This window comes from Carcharhinus amblyrhynchos, chromosome 14, assembly GCF_965287045.1.
Source record: "Carcharhinus amblyrhynchos chromosome 14, sCarAmb.v2.hapA, whole genome shotgun sequence".
In the NCBI taxonomy this organism is placed as follows: domain Eukaryota; kingdom Metazoa; phylum Chordata; class Chondrichthyes; order Carcharhiniformes; family Carcharhinidae; genus Carcharhinus; species Carcharhinus amblyrhynchos.
In genome coordinates, this window is record NC_137337.1 from 66,960,398 (window position 1) to 66,978,012 (window position 17,615).

At 49.1% G+C, this 17,615-nt stretch overlaps 1 protein-coding gene across 1 annotated transcript in view; it reads left to right on the forward strand.

Annotated features, from left to right (window-relative positions):
* The first annotated feature begins 4,283 nt into the window (after positions 1 to 4,283).
* Positions 4,284 to 17,615, forward strand: part of susd6 (sushi domain containing 6) — a 63,096-nt gene continuing 49,764 nt past the window's right edge. The window contains exon 1 of the mRNA XM_080203032.1: positions 4,284 to 4,687. The gene's annotated coding sequence lies outside the window, so the exon portion shown is untranslated. The remainder of the gene's footprint in view (positions 4,688 to 17,615) is intronic.

Sequence of the window (17,615 nt, forward strand, 5' to 3'; positions counted from 1 at the left end):
GCTGTTAAACTTCAACTCAAAAGCATTTATTTTTAAATTAAAAATACTTCCGCCTGGTTTAACTGTGTCAAGCTATCGGGACTCCTTTTCTGCTTCATTTGGAGTACCAGTAACTGGCATTGGTCCATGAGGCGATATCCTGTGCGTACACAAGGACTTGACAGATGGGTGATAGAGTTAGCCATATGGAGGGAAGAAACGCCTGCTGCCTCTCTCCAAAGGAAGATGACCCTCAATGGAATGGGTCGCTAAGTTTGACCCTCCCCTCCTTCCTTTCCTCTGAAAGATGAGATGTGTCAGGAAGTGAGCTCCCATTGTAAGAGCAGTGAGGGCTCGCTAAAGACAATTGGGCAGATTTCCAAAAATTGAAAGCGGGGTGCGCAGCTAAACCCTGATTCACTGCACTCTCCCTCTACCTGTTCTTTTCTACCCTTATGTCTGTTAGTGTGTGTTTGCCTACTTCGCAGTCTTTCTATCTACATACTCTGTATGTGTGTATTTCCCAGTAAATTGTACCACTCAGATTGCCCATTCATTTGTGAGACGTGGGTGTCACAGGCTGGCCAGTATTCATTACCCATCCCTAGTTGGTTAGCACTGCTGCCTCTCAGCGCCAGGGACCTGGGTTTGATTCCCAGGGTTTGGGTCACTGTCCGTGTGGAGTTTGCACATTCTCCCCGTGTCTGCATGGGATTCCGCCGGGTGCTCCGGTTTCCTCCCACAGTCCAGAGATGTGCGTTGGCCATGCTAAATTCTCCCTTAGTGCACCCAAACAGGCGGCGACTAGGGGATGGTCACAGTAACTTCGTTGCAGTGTTAATGTGAATAGCATTCAGTGTTAATGTGAGCTGACTTGTGACACTAATAAACAAAATTTAAAGTTTAAACTAGCTACGCCTGTGGTCAGGGATTTCTATTGGACGAGGGGTTACTTATCTGCCTCCACTCCCACACAGAAACTGAAGCAGGAGGAACGCACCTTTAATATGCGCCAGCCAGCTGGTCTCACCACTCCCCGGATAGTGAATCCACAGCACTTCCCCATTTGACAGTTTGCTCCATATCACACAGCACCAGGCATTCACCCACTGCCTAAATCAGTGTGCCCAGATTTTGAAGGCAAACTCAAATGTTCCACAGTAGAAAGCAAAAATGAAATGCTGGAAATAGTCAGCAGGTCCATCAACAGCTACAGAGAGAGATGACGTGGAGATGCCAGCGTTGGACAGGGGTGGGCACTGTGCAAAGTCTCACAACACCAGGTCAAAGTCCAAAAGGTTTATTCGGAATCACCAGCTTTCGGAGTGCTGCTCCTTCATCAGGTGGCTCACCTGAATCTCACATCTGATTCCAAATAAACCTGTTGGACTTTGACCTGGTGTTGTAAGACTTCTTACAGTGAAAGTGAGACAGAGCTAGCAATTTCAGGTTGATGGCCCTGTGTCATAGAATCATAGAATCCCTACAGTACAGAGGGAGGCCTTTTGGCCCATCGAGCCTATACCGACAACAATCCCACCCAGGCCATATCCCTGTAATCCCACGTATTTGCCCTACTAGTCCCTCTGGCACTAAAGGGCAATTTGGCATGGCCAATCCACCTAACCCGCGCATCTTTGGACTGTAGACTGGAAAATATACAGAGTGTAACAGATTTTAAACAAAAGGCAGGGATGCCACACGGGAAGGAAGGGAGTACCAAATGGAAAGATCTCTGTTACGGTGGGAGGCTGAATTTGCCAACTGACAAGAAAGGGTAGAAACGAGGCAAGTAATGTAACAAAAAGGGGCCCAGGTTCGAATCCCAGGTTAGGTGACTGTCTATGTGAAGTTTGCATGTTCTCCCCGTGTCTGCGTGGGTTTCCTCCGGGTGCTCCGGTTTCCTCCCACAGTCCAAAGATATGTGGGTTAGGTCGATTGGCTGTGCTAAATTGACCCTTAGTGTCCCACGATTTGTAGGTTAGATGAATTAGCCATGGGAAGTTTATGGGGTCACAGGAATAGGGTGGGGAAGAGGGCCTGGGTAAGATGCTTGCCGGAATTCTACTGCCCCACCCATCACAGAATCAGAGCGGCCAAGTTCGGGGGGGGGGGGGGGGTGCGCAGGGGGGAACAACAGAAATGTCCGTTGACCTTGGGCAGGAGTTTCCAGTCTCGCTCAAGCGAGGCTGTAAAATCCCATCCGCTCAGTCACAGACTTTCCGCAGATTTGATGGGCCGAATGGTCTCTTCTGCACTGTAGGGATTCTATGATAAAAGGGGTCCAGAGGAGGTCTAAATGGCAACAGCAGAATCAGTACAACCGTTGGCCAGTAAAATTGCGAGGAATGGTTAGAATCCGTGAGGCCCTCCCTTTTGACGGCACCTTCTAACATCCAACGCCTGGGAGGAAGAAAGTTTTGCATTTGGATAGCACCTTTTATGGCCATGGGACATTAGAAAGCACATTACAGCCCAGGAAGTGTAGTCGCATTGCAATGCAGGAAGTGTAGCAACCAAATTGTACGCAGGAAGCTCCCACAAACAGCAGTGTGATGACGTGTTTCCGTGATGCTGATTACGGGATTAATATCAGCCACGCCAACAGGAATAATTCCCACGTTCTTCTTCAAAATAGTGCCATCTTTTAAGGTGATCTGAGGGGCTGGTGTTAACTGTCCATCCCTGGTTGTCCTGAGAAGCTAGCTACGGGTTTTCTTAACTTCCTTTAGTCTTTGTGGTTAGTGCTTTTTTACTGACGTAAGGAGCTCCAGAGTGCTGACCAATCCACCACTGATGAAGGGAAATATTGATACTTTAGGACACTGTTTAACATGGATGACAGCTTGGGACTTGCTGGTGATCCCATAATGCTTCTCTTGTCCTTCTGAACTCTGTAGCACTTCTACTCAAGAGGGAGATAGAAAGCAGGAAACCATTAGCCTGGCAGCACAGTGGTTAGCACTGCTGCCTTACAGTGCCAGGGACCCGGGTTCGATTCCCGGCTTGGGTCACTGTCTGTGCAGAGTCTGCACGTTCTCTGCATCGGTTTCCTCCGGTGCTCTGGTTTCCTCCCACAGTCTGAAAGACAAAGAAAGTCACAGGAACAGGCCCTTCAGCCCTCCAAGCCTGCACCAACCATGCTGCCCAACTGAACTAAAACCCCCTGCCATACCCCTCTATTCTCATCCTATTCATGTATTTGTCCAAACTCCCCTTAAAGCTCACTATCGTATCTGCTTCCACTACCTCTAGGCACCCATCACCCACTGTATAAAAAAACTTGCCTCGTACACCTCCTTTAAATCTTGCTCCGTAAACCTACGCCCCCTAGTAATTGACTCTTCCAACCTGGGAAAAAGCTTCTGATTATCCACTCTGTCCATGCCCCTCATAATCTTGTAGACTTCCATCAAGTCTCCCCTTAACCTCTGTCGTTCCAGTGAAAACAAACCAACATTTCTCCAACACCCCCTTGTAGCTGATGCCCTCCATACCAAGCAACATCCTGGTAAATCTTTTCTGTACCCTTTGCAAAACCTCCACATCCTTCTGGAAGTGTGGCGACCAGAATTGAACACTACATTCCAAGCATGGTCGAACTAAGGTTCTATAAAGCTGCAACGTGACGTGCCAATTTTTAAACTCAGTGCCCTGGCCGATGAAGGCAAGCATGCCGTGTGCCTTCTTGACTACCTTCTCCACCTGCGTTGCCACTTTCAATGACCTGTGTACCTGTACACCCAGATCCTTCTGCCTATTAATACTCCTAAGGGATCTGCCATTTACTGTATATTTCCTATCTGTATTAGACCTCCCAAAATGCATTACCGTGCATCTGTCCAGATTAAACTCCATCTGCCATCTCTCCACCCAAGTCTCCAACCGATCTACATCCTGCTGTACCCTCTGACGGTCCTCGTCACTATCCGCAAATCCACCAACTTCTGTGTCGTCTGCAAACTTACTAATCCAACCAGTTACATTTATATGTATTACAAACAGCAAAGATCCCAGCACTGATCCCTGAGAAAGGGCAGATTCCAGATGCGCGGGTTAGGTGCATTGGCTATGCTAAATTCTCCCCAACAGGCGCCGGAATGTGGCGACTAAGGGATTTTCACTGTAATTTGATTGCAGTGTTAATGTCAGCCTACTTGTGACACTAGTGAGTTAAAAAAAAGGAGCGGTGTAAATAAAAGCCTGAGCTGCCGTTTAAAAATGAAATATGCGTCTCTCTTTCCCAGACAGCCCCCTTTTCGTGGTAAGCTGATTGCAAAGTGTCGCAAGCAGGAAATGTGTTCGTCCTAGCAGCAAAACCCAAAGGAGGGTCTAGTTGCTCCTTTAAGGATTTGCAAAGCCCAAACATGACCGATTTGACCCTGCCTGCTGATTGGTAGGAGCTGTGACGAGTTTGCAGTTGCTGAGAGATGTTTGGATGAGGAAGTGAGCAGTGGAGGTGCCATTGGATACATTTCACCATCGGATACACTCTCGCTCCGCCACATACTGGCGGCCGGATACATCCTGCAATCTTGAGACCTTTTCCTCGGATACATTTAGCAATCGGATACACTGTCTTTCCCCCCACCTCTCTCTCCTTTTCTTGTACACCCACCCGGGAGAGACCGGATTGCTGTGTGTGTGCCCAATGGATACAATGTGAATGTGCCTCTGAGCTGGATTCGGCCGATCGCTTCACTCGGGGGTAAGTTTCAAGCCGAGCTCTTTGTCACTTTCAGCTGGGCCTGGTTCTGCCGGGCCACTCAGTTTCAGACGGTCAGTTTCAGCTCTCCCTGGCTTTAACAGGGACCTGGTCAATTTCAGATGGTCACTTTCAGCGCTCTCTGGCTTTAACAGGGACCTGGTCAATTTCAGACGGTCATTTTCAGCTCTCCCTGGCTTTAACAGGGACCTGGTCAATTTCAGATGGTCACTTTCAGCTCTCTCTGGCTTTAACAGGGACCTGGTCAATTTCAGATGGTCATTTTCAGCTCTCCCTGGCTTTAACAGGGACCTGGTCAGTTTCAGATGGTCACTTTCAGCTCTCTGTCCCTGGCTTTACAGGAACCTAGTCAGTTTCAGATGATCACTTTCAGCTCTCTCTCTCTGGCTTTAACAGGAACCTAGTCAGTTTCAGAATGTCAGTTTCAGATCTGACTGCTGGCCTTCCGGGTGGCTGGGACAGAGGAATTTTCAGTCCAGTGTGTCCAGGCAGATTGGCCTGTGGATCCCGTCACTGATGTTGCTGTAATTGTGTTGTTTCAGATAAAATAAACAAAAACTTCATATTGGGTGACAACACCTAAAGAGAAAGTTGCATAATTTTCTAACCAAATGTCAACCTCTATCATAGTATTTATATTTAAATAGCGATTGAATATGTTCTCTTTTTTTTAAAGTTGCATTCGATGAGGGCAAATACTTACTGTCAGATCAGATGCAAACCTTTTGTGTATGTGCATCTGTGTGTGTATGCGTCTGTGTGTGTATGTGTTAAAGGATTTCCTCAGAAGCTCAGGTTAGCTGGAGGATGCAGTTGGAGAGGAGTTTCAGGAATTATTTTTAAAAATTCCTATTGGCCTTTCTGTCTGCAACTGGAACCCATAATTGTGTTAGAAAATAACCCATAGTTAGCCTGGAGTCCCAAGGATGTATCTGATTTCTTTATTCAGACCTACGCACAGAGACACTGACACCAACCAGACCCACAGACACACACAACCAGACACACACAGGCAACCAGATACATACACACACATGCAACCAGATACACACACACCCAACAGATACATATACACACACGCAACCAGACACGCACACACGCAACCAGACACGCACACACACTGACTCACATGCAACCAGACCTACACACACACGCAATCAGACCTACACACAGATGCACACACAGCCAGACCTATGTGCGCACGTACACACACAAACATACGCACACACACACTCACATGCACCCTTGGAGAAAGTGACAGCTCTGTTTGGTTTAGTAATTATGGGCCCAGGGGCGGTCAGTGGGGAGGGGAGCAGCAAGCTGTCTCGGCACCAGTGGGTATGAACAGCCCCGCGGTAACATTCCTTTAACAGCTTGGAGAACTTGTATTTTTTTTTGTGTGTGTGGTGCAGTTTTAAATGTGCTATCAGCGCTGGAGGTAAGTCCAGAGTAAAATCTAAACAGCTGCTAATAAAAATGTTGCTCCTGGTGTGTGAGTGCACCGGCTCTGTGGGAGGGGTGGGGGTGGGAGGTGGAGGGTGCTGACCCATTTAAACAGAATGGGCCAATGGTCCTGTTAAAACAGTGCCACATGAACACTCTGAGGAACCGCCCACTGTATCATCAACAGCCATTTTCAGCTTAGCTGGGTTCATTTCTAAGATGCAGAATTTTAAAAATCCGGTCAGTTTTTTCCCAGCCTGTTCTGCCGGTCAGCTTTCACTGGCAGCGAGGGGCACTTGTCAAACATTTCTCCAGGCAGGGCTGGGGGGAGGAGACAGAAAGCAACCAGGCTGCATTCACAGAACGTAACAGCTTTCACAAGTTCAGTGCAAAGTCTCACAACACCAGGTTAAAGTCCAACATGTTTATTTGGAATCACGAGCTTAAGGTTGCGGTGACACAGTGATTGGCACTGCTGCCTCACAGAGCCAGGAACCCGGGTTCCATTGGGTCACTTGTTTGCATGTCCTCCCCGTGTCTTTGTGGGTTTCCTCTAGTTTCCACCCACACTCCAAAAATGTGCTGGTTAGGGTGCATTGGCCATGCTAAATTCTCCCTCAGTGTACACTAACAGGACACGGGTTCGATTCCTGGTTGGGCCACTGTCTGTGCAGAGTCTGCACGTTCTCCCCGTGTCTGCGTGGGTTTCCTCTGGGTACTTCAGTTTCCTCTCACAGTCCGAAAGACGTGCTGGTTAGCTGCATTGGCCGTGCTAAATTCTCCCTCAGTGTACCCGGGCAGGCGCTGGAGTGTGGCTACTAGGGCATTTTCACAGTAACTTCATTGCAGTGTTAATGTAAGCCTACTTATGACTAATAAATAAATTTTACTTTTTCTTGAGTGTCAAGTCAGAATATCATGTGGTTTTAGTTAAACTCCAGTGAATTGAGTGTATAATCTAGACCTGCCACCCTCCCCTCACACACCATGTCTTCACTCACCTGATGAAGGACAAGCTCGTGATTCCAAGTAAACCTGTTGGACTTTAACCTGGTGTTGTGAGATTTCTCACTGTGCCCACCCCAGTCCAACGCCAGCATCTCCACATCATGGCTACCACAAGTTCCGGACATTGGCTCTGCAGGGAGCTGCTCCTGCACTGTGTGGTCAGTTTAGGAAACACAGCAGCCAAGTAACACACAGCAAACTCCCACAAGCAGCAGTGTTACCCTAAGATATAGGAGCAGAATTAGGCCGTTCGGCCCATCGAGTCTGCTCCGCCATTCAATTATGGCTGATAAGTTTCTCAACCCCATTTTCCCGCCCTTTCCCCACAACCTCTGGCTCCCTTACCAATCCATCTATCTCTCCCTTAAATACACTCAATGACCTGGCCTCCACACCATTCTGTTTCAAAGCTAAAGTTTTAAAGTTTGTTTATTAGTCTCGGTTTAACATCTCATCCAAAAGACAGAAATTGGTAGATTTCTGGAGTCTAATAACAATTTAAAGTTTACTTATTAGTGTCACAAGTTGGCTTACATTAACACTGCAATGAAGTTACTATGAAAACCCCCTAATTGCCACACCCTGGCAGTTAGGGGTACAGTGAGGGGGAATTTAGCATGGCGAGCTTACCTAATCTGCACATCTTTCGGACTATGGGAGGAAACCGAAGTGCCTGGAAGAAACCCACGCAGACACGGAGAGAATGTGCGGATTCCCGCCCCAAGCCGGGAATTGTGATAATGAATTTCACCACCCTTTGACTGAAGAAATTCCAAAGATATGCAGATTAGGTTGATTGGCCGTGCTAAATTGAGCCTAGTATCAGCGGGAGTAGCAGGGTAAATATGTGGGGTTACGAGAATAGGGCTTGGGTGGGATTGTGGTCAGTGCAAACTCAATGGGCCAAATGGCCTCCTTCTGGACTGCAGGATTCTATGATGATTCTATTAAATTCTTCTTCTTCACCCCTTCTGAAGGGTTGTCCCTTTACTCTGAGGCTGTGCCCTCGGATTTTAGTCTCGCCTACTAATGGAAACATCTTCTCCTTGTCCACTCTATCCAGCATTCTGTAAGTTTCAATGAGATTCCACCCCCCCCAGTCATGACCAAATCATCTGTTTTCCGCCTGTTGCACAAGTGCAGGACTCTGGGGAGTCCATCCCTCTTCTTGGTAGTAGTGTCGTGGGATCTTTTTGTATCTACCTGGAAAGGCAGCACTCGCTGTGTGAGGGGGGCAGCAGATCCAGTTTATAGGCTCAATTCATTGGAGTTGAACTGAAACCCCATGATATTCTGACTTTGAGCTCGGTGAGCCCAGGCTGGTTCTCTGGGCACCTCTGACGAGGGCAAACATTTTGGGTGGGAATGGTTCACTGTAACTCAAAGAGCACGAGCTGGCAGAGTGAGACTGGGGGGGGTGGTGACAAGTGACGGGGAAGGTAGGCTGCACAGGCTGATAGAGCAGAGCTGATTGACAAAGCTGTCATCTAATCTGCACTCAGCCTTTCTCATGTAGAGGCTATCGTACTGAGCAAACCAGCTTGGAATGGAGGAAGTGCTTTTTGATATGAGGAAGAATGACTAGGGGGAGAAATGGGACTTTTTTTTTAAAGTAGTGGAGATCTCGAGCCGGGAAGTGGTTGAAACTGTGGTGGGATGGAACAAAGTGGATAGGGCTTGCAGTTATATATGATTAGATGGAAGGAAAATGTGGTTTTTTTAATAAAAAAATTATTTCTTGGGATGGTGGTGTTTCTGACGAACCCAACATTTTTATTACCTGTCCCTAATTGCCCTTGAGAAAGTGGTGGTAATTGTACAATCCCTACAATTCAGCCCACTGAGTCCACACCATCCACAATCCCACCCAAGCCCTTTCCCCATAACCCCATGCATTTCCCTGCTAATCTCCCTAACACGAAGGGACAACTTAGCATGGCCAGTCAGCCTAACCCACATATCTTCGAAGTCTGGGAGAAACCAGAGCACCCGAAGGAAACCCATGCAGACCCAGGGGGAACATGCAAGCTCCACACAGACAGCGATCCAAGCCAGGAGTGGAGGTCACTATCTGTGTGGAGTTTGCACGTTTTTGAACCACTGCAGTCCACGTGCTGTAGGTACACCCAGAGTGCTGTTAGGGAGGCAATTCCAGGATCTTGACCCAGTGATGGCGAAAGAACAATTTAAAAGTTGGGATGGTAAATGACTTGAAGGGGAACTTGCAGGTGGTGGTATTCCTGTGTATCTGCTGCCCCTGTCCTTCTAGGATGTAGCGGTCACGGGTTTGGAAGGTGCTGCCTTAGTGAGTTGTTGCAGTACATCTTGTAGATGGCACACACTGCTGCTACTGAGCGTTAGTGGTGGAGGGATTGGATGTTGAAGGTGGTGACTGGGGTAGCGGTCAAGCGGGGCTGCTTTGTCCTGGATGGTGTCGAGCGTCTTGAGTGTTGTTGGAGCTGAACCCATCCAGGGAGTTTTCCACCACACTCCTGACTTGTGCCTTGCAGATGGTGGACAGGCTTCGGGGAAGTCCAAATCCAACAGTGACCCAAGCTGGGAATCGAACCCGGGTCCCTGGAGCTGTGAGGTGGCAGTGCTAACCACTGTGCTGTATTGGCAGAATGATTCACGTTTATATATTTTCCATGAACTCTAAGTTTCATTTCATTGCTGGTGCACGGATGCTTTCTAGATGGAATCAGTGATTGGTTTCAGAACCCAGCCGACTTCCTCCTCCCACCCCAGGGAGACTGAAACCATTTGCGTGGCCTTTGACGAATATCAGTAACACCCGCCCATTTACCACATGGTTGACATCACTGGACTCAGCAGCTGGTCAAACCTCCAGATCTTGTAAATCAGTCTTGTGCACAAGGTGTTCATCAGTTGAGCTGGCCAAGGGTTAACTCTCACTCCCCCACTGTGAAACCCTGAGATCTTTCTGGTGATGTTCTTGGTTGCAACGTCCCAGTAAAGTCCACCGGTTATTCGGCAAAATTCTTGAGGAGGTGGGTGGGGAACTTTCAGTCACAGTGCCTGTTTTATGTTCCTTTTAGAATGGAATAGAATAGAAATCCTATAGCGCCTGCACCGACAGCAATCCCACCCAGTCCCTATTCCTGTAACCCCAGTATTTACCCTGCTAATCCCCCTGACACTAAGGTCAATTTAGCAATCAACCTAACCCCACACGCACGGCTTTGGAATGTGGGAGGAAACCGGAGCGCCAGGAGAAAACCCACACAGACACGGGGAGAATGTGCAGACTCCGCACAGACAGTGACCCAAGCCGGGAATCGAACCCGGGTCCCTGGCGCTGTGAGGCAGCAGTGCTAACTACTGTGCCACCGTGGCACCCTAATTTCTCAGTGTAATTGTGTTTGGCCAATGTTCCCGTTTGGTATCAAGCCCACCCAGGGTTTGAAATGAAGCAAAGCATCCTCTTGGGTAAACCCACCAAACCTCAAGGGCAGCAGGAGCTTTGATACAATGTAAAGCATTGTCCCATCAAACCATCCCAGGTCAACAGCAGCTGCACTCCATCCTGTCTCTGGAGGCTGTCGGGGGCTAATTTGGCATCCATTTAGCTCCGTCTGTGCGGAGTCTGCACATTCTCCCCGTGTCTGTGTGGGTTTTCTCCAGGTGCTCCGGTTTCCTCCCACATTCCAAAGCTGTGCGTGTGGGGTTAGGTTGATTGCTAAATTGACCTTAGTGTCAGAGGGATTAGCAGGATAAATGCTGGGGTTACAGGAATAGGGACTGGGTGGGATTGCTGTCGGTGTAGGCGCGATGGGATTTCTGTTCTATTCCACACTAAAAGGAACATAAAACAGGCACTGTGACTGAAACTTCCCCACCCACCTGTGACGAAGGATCACCCAGACTCGCAGATGTTGGCTCTGTTCTCTCTCTACAGATGCTGTCAGACCTGCTGAGATTTTCCAGCATATTCTGTAGTTTTTTTTTGTATGCTGATTTCGGACTGCCATAATCACGCTGCTAATAACTAGACCTGTTTATTCAAGCGTGCCGGCTGTGACGGAGAGGAAACTTTTAAGTATTACAATGTGGACTGCTTTGCAACTCGGACCGGGTGGGGATGGGATGGGAAGGCGGGGCGGTGGTGGGAACAGTATTTCACGCTTTCTGATCCCTCTTCCCGTTTTTATTTGAGCTCCTTGTGCTGTGTGGGAATGTCACACAGAGGATCCCAGTCCAGTGCAGTGCGTATCGGTCGTGTTTAGTCTCTCGTGTAGGGAGCGTTCCTATCGGATATTTGAATGAAAGTGACTTATGGTGCTCGGGAAAAGAAGTTGAGTTATTCGTTCCGTATTTTACAACAGAAAAATCTCCCCAGTTGAACTCGAGTTGGCTGTACAGTGGGAAGCATCTGAGAACGAGAAAGCAGAACAGATTGTTTCACTTCCGAGCCAGTTACTCATACTTTGTGTAGGCTGCACTTATGCCCATGTCATACTTAATTGTGTCGTAATCACTGTGTATGTCTCTCTCTCTCTGTCTCTCTTTGTTCTTGATTCTTGTATTTTGCAACCCTTATTTTTGTGAAATCCTTCTTGATTTTTTTTTATCAGGAAGCTGTGGGTTCCACTTCCCGGGGAACCTTTTTTTTCAGTTTTGCTGTCTGTTTTTTAACATCTCTGATCTGGTGGCTGTGTCTGGTAAAGTAAGAAAGGCTTTTAAACACTGCTTGTCATGACATTATGATGTCCCTGAAGGGCTTTATAGCCAAAGTACCTTTTGGAGTGTCCTCACTGTTGGAAGTATGGAAATGTGGTGGCCAATTGGTGCAACACCAGACAAGACTGCCAGGTCTTGGCCTGATTGACCGTGAGGCCCGGGCCCAGCTGCCAGGCCGAGACCCGACAGGAACACCAGGCCCGGACTTCGAGGCCCAAGCCTGACTGACTATAAGGCCCTGGCTGGCTGCCAGGCCGAGACCTGACAGGAACACCAGGCCCAACAGGAACACCAGGCCCAAACTGCGAGGCCCAGGCCCAACAGGAACACCAGGCCCAAACTGCGAGGCCCAGGCCCGAACTGTGAGGCCCAGGCCTGACTGACTGTGAGGCCCGGGCCCAGCTGCCAGGACCAGGCCCGAACTGCGAGGCCCAGGTCCAACAGGAACACCAGGCCCAACTGCGAGTGCTAAAGACAGATTGGTTGGATGATCTCTTCCAGTGATGTTTGAGAAACAAATATTGACCGGGCTGTGGTTGATTCTTAAGTGCCCTTTGAAGTGGCCTGAGCAAGCCACTCAGTTCATGAGCAGTTGGGGATAGGCAAAAAATGGTGGCCCAGCCAGCGATGCCCACATCTTCTGAATGAATAATAAGAAAGGCGACCTTCCCTGCTTTCTGGATAGTGCCATGGGATCTTTTATGCCCATCTCAGAGGGAAGATGGGGGTCTCGGTTTAACATGTCATCCAATAGGTGACACTCCCTCGGTTACAACACTGGAGTGTCGAGTTGCTTCTCCGGAATGGGCCTTGAAGCCACGGCCTTCTGACTGGTGTGGCGAGCGCTGCCAGCTGAACTAAGGCAGACTGGTTCAAATAAGGAGCAAGAGCTTTTCACAGTGGACAGCTGTGACCGTGAGCCAGAGGGGATCCCGGATCTGCCTCTTGCTGCGTGCTAACATAGGTTGACAGGTGTCCACTTGTTACCCTCCAGCTTAGCTTAGCCTCACTTGAGTCAGGATGAGGGAAATCAGACGGTCTTCTGCTATTTCCAATCAGCGTTTCCTGTCCCCCTCACCGCAGTGTGCCATGTCTTGGGCTTCGAGTCCAGTTGCATTCTGCTCTGTTAGTTTTGTAAAGATCTGTATTCAGTGCTGTCCCGTGCATGTAAGTGTCACAAGGTTGTGAATTCAGGCCCCATGCCTGGCTCTGGTGTACAAAATTCAGGTCAAGTGCTGCCTTGTCAGATGAGAAGCTAAACTGAGACCTGAACCGCCCCCTCGGGCAGAGGTAGAGTCCCTACAGTGCAGAAGGAGGCCATTTGGCCCATTGAGCCAGCACCGATAACAATCTCACCTGGGCCCTATCTCCATAAACCCATGTATTTACCCTGCTAATTCCTCTAGTGTTCAGGAGCAATTTAGCATGGCCAATCAACCTAACCCTCACATCTCTGGTCTGTCATCTTAAAATTCCATGGCACCATTGGAAAAAGAGCAGTGTTCTGGCCAATATCGACCCCTTGAGCTACATCACTAAGAACAGAGTATTCTTGTGAGCGGGAGCTTGCTCTGCACAGAGTGGCTGCCACATTTCCTTCATTACCACAGGGGCTACACTTCAGAAGGTAGGTACTGGCAACAAAGCACTTTGAGGTGTTCTGAGGGTGTTAAAAGGCGCTGTATAAAATGTAAACCTAAAGAGCGCACGGTAGCACAGCGGTTAGCACTGCTGCTTCACAGTACCAGCGACCGGGGTTCGATTCCGGCCTCAGGTCACTGTCTGTGTGGAGTTTGCATGTTCTCCCCATGTCTGCGTGGGTTTTCTCCCACACTCCAAAGATGTGCAGATTAAGTGGAATGGCCATGTCGAACTGCCCCTTAGTGTCCCTAGATATATATTGAGGTTTAGAGGACTGGTGAGGTAAAATATATGGGGCTATGGGGATAGAGCCTGGCTAAGAGACGGTACAGACTCAGTGGGCTGAATGGCCTCCTTCTGCACTGTAGAGATTTCGTGATCTGCCTTTTAAATTCACCCTCAACTACTGCTATCACAGTGCTGATAGCATTTCATTAGAAATGTGTGGTTTTGGGTGAGAGTGGGTGATGGTTTCTTTGTTAACAAAGGAACAAGAGAAAAGTAATTGAGCAGAATCATTGGTTTTCTCTCCTCACAGATCCTGCCTGATCTGTCGAGGAATTCCAGCATTTTCTATTTTTGTTTTGGATTTCCAGCAGTGCTTTGGGAAGACAGAAAGGGATGGATAAGCAGCCAGCCCTCAGATTCCCACATCTTCCTCTTCCCCTCTCCTCTCTTCATCTCTGGCCCCGTCAGCCCATCATCCCATCCCTGAGTCTCGTAGTCTTGTTTGTCTTCTCTTCCGTGCTCCTGCTCTGGGAATTCTTCTCCACTTCTCCCCTTCATCCTTTGGCCTTGTGGGTCAATCCAAACTGTTTCCCGTGGCCCGCACTGTTTGTTCCCCTCAGTGAAACACCTTTGGGACATTTTGTCATTGAAGGAAGTACATACTGCTGATGTGGTACGCTCAGGCTCTGGGCAAGGATATCGTAGAATTCCGACAGTGCAGAAGGAGGCCATTCGGCCCATCGCATCTACAATCCCACTCAGGCCCTATCCCCATAACCCCATGCGTTTACCCTAGCTAGTCCCCCTGACACTAAGGGGCAACTTAGCATGGCCAATCCACCTAACCTCTGCATCTTTGGACTGTGGGAGGGAACCCACACAGACTCGGGGAGAACGTGCAAGCTCCACACGGTCAGTGACCCAATCTGGGAATTGAACCTGGGTCCCTGGCGCTGTGAGACAGCAGTGCTAACCACTGTGCTGCCTCTGGATGGGCCTGTGGACCAAGGTGCAGCCTGCCTGGGGTTGCCAACCCTTTTTGGAGGCATTCCTGGACGTTTAATCACATGGCCTCCTGCGGCCAATCATCCCCCCCCCCCCCACCTAGCTACCATTGGTTGCCTGACAGTCAAACCAGCAACCCTCTTCCCCATCTCTAAACTCCTTTTAATAAATAACAAACTCTGAAGGAAACTCTTACTAATGGTGATTTGTGTGTGAGAGTTGCTTACTGCAAGAAAGATTCATTTTTAATTCTTCCCGTCTCCAGGGCAAAGAGGGACCAGAGAACATGGGAACAGGGTGGGGTTGGGGGCTGGGTGTGACTCTGGAAAATCCCGTCAGGATTAACAGTGGAATTTTGAGGATGAAGTCTCTTCTTCCTGCGGTTTCTAGGAAACATGTCAAGTGTTGACCTGAAAGTTACGTCTGTTAAGAGCTTTGATTTGTCACAGTAAGGATTTAACCGTCTAACCCCCTCATTGCAACAGTTGTTTTCTCGCACTGCTGCAGTGTGTATGATAACTCAGAGGCAAACTGGCTGACGGATAATTCACGCTCGGGGCTACCAACATAGTGCACGCTGAGAACAGAGAGGTAGCACAGTGGATAACACTGCTGCTCCACAGCGCCAGGGACACGGGTTCGATTCTGGCCTTGAATCATTACCTGTGTGGAGTTTGCACGTTCTCCCTGTGGGTTCCCTCCCACAGTCCAGAAGATGTGTGAGTTAGGCGCATTGGCCATGCTAAATCTCTCCCAATGTCAGAGGGGTTGGCAGGGTTAATGTATGGGTTTGCAGGTATAGGGTCTGGGCGGGATTATTGTTGGTACAGACCCTATAGGCCGAATGACCTCCTTCTGTATGTAGGAATTCTATAATAGTGCAAAGTGAGCCTCAGGCTAGAAGCTAATTGTGGCTTAGATTTTGAATAATAGATACCCAGGGAGTGCGTCTCCTTTCTCTTTCTGCAACCTCACCCTGTAAAAGTCCTCAGTGGCCATCCCATCTGGCTTCCACCCACCTTACCGGTGTGGCAGAGGCCTTGGCTAGCACTTACTCCAACTGAGGCTCTTGTGTGACAAATTAATGACCCACTCAACCTCCATTTTGTAGAAGACTCCAGAGATGGACGTGGAGGGTGTGTGTGTGTGTGTGTGTGTGTGTGTGTGTGTGTGTTGGTGGGGGGGTGGGGGGGAGGAGGGTGTGTGGGATTGGTACAGCCCGGATAGTAACCCTGCCTAGGCCTTGGGCTGGAGGTGATGCAGAGGGGGTCGGTGTCTGCACCAACCTCCTCTCTTTAACTCTGGATGATCCTCGTCACCCCAGGCTCATTGCCTCACAAGATCTGTGTCCCCCTCTTGTTTCTTTTTATTCATTCGTGGGACATGGGTGTCGCTGGCTGGCCAATAAATGCTGCCCCTGGGGAGCAGTTGAGAGTCCCCCACATTGTTTCGGCTCTGGAGTCACATGTAGGCCAGACCAGCACGTCTTTTGGACTGTGGGAGGAAACCGGAGGAAACCCACGCAGACATAGGGAGAACCTGCAGACTCCACACAGACAGTGACCCAAGGTCCCTGGCGCCATGAGTATACAGTAAATATATGGGGTTACGGGCATAGGGCCTGAGTGGGATTGTGGTTGATGCAGACTAGATGGGCTGAATGGCCTCGTTCTGCCCTGATTCAATGATAGGGGTGTTGGGTGAAGAGTCAGGACCAGAATATGGACAGCAAAGTTTTGGGTCAGGTCAAATTGATGGAAGATGTGAGGCTGGTGAAAAAATAATTCAGCATTGAGTAACACAAAGCACAGATGAGGGTTGTCCTCGCTTTCCCCTCTTGGCTCACTCCTTTTATCTAGTAATCTGTATCTCCTCCTCTTGCTTAATGTGATTTGGGCCTTCTCTTTACGTCAGAGCTGCAATATAAATACGGTATTTATAACCACATTCACATGCACGACCTCTGCTTGAGGTAGTGTTGCAGAGCTCCTGAGCAAGGGGGAACCACCGGAGTCAGGAACATCTACATCAACTAAAAATAAAATACTGCGAATGCTGGAATCTGAAACAGAAGATGCTGGAAAAGCTCAGCAGGTCTGATAACATCTGTCGGGAGAGAATAGAGCCAACGTTTCTGGATCGCCCCTTGAAGAGTCACCCAGACTTGGAACATGGACCCTGTTCACTCTTCAGTGATGCTCTTCAGACCTGCTGAGATTTTCCAGCACCTCCTGGTTTTGTTTCAAACACACCTACAACTTGACTGAGCTGTGGCTCAGTGGTAATGTCCTCACCAGCGAGCCAGGGAGGTTGTGAGTTCAAGTCCCGTTCCAGGGGCTTGGGCGTTTCATGTCGGCTGATCGCCCCACCGCAGCTTTGAGAGAGTGCTGCAGTGTTGGAGATCCCACCCTTGCAGGTGAGACATTATAGAGATCCATAGAAGGAGGCCATTCAGCCCATTGAGTCTGCACTGACCACAATCCCCCCCCCCCCCCCCCCCCCCTCCAGGCCCCATTCCCGTAACCCCACATATATACCCTACTAATCCCCCTGACTCTAGGGTCAATTTAGCATGGCCAAATAACCGAACCCGCACATTTTTGGACTGTGAGAGGGAACCCACGCAGACATGGGGAGAATGTGCAAACTCCACACAGGCAGTGACCGGAGGCCGGAATCGAACCCAGGCCCTGGCGCTTTGAGGCAGCAGTGCTACCCTAAAAGCCGAGGCTCTGGGGTGGAGGTAGAGAATGCCAGGCGCCATTTTGAAGAAAAGCAAGAGAACTTGGGCCAATATTTATTATGGTAGGAGATAAGAGATTAAAAACGGATTGCCCAGTCATTATCACGCTGCTGTATCTTAAATTGTCTGTATGCAAATTGG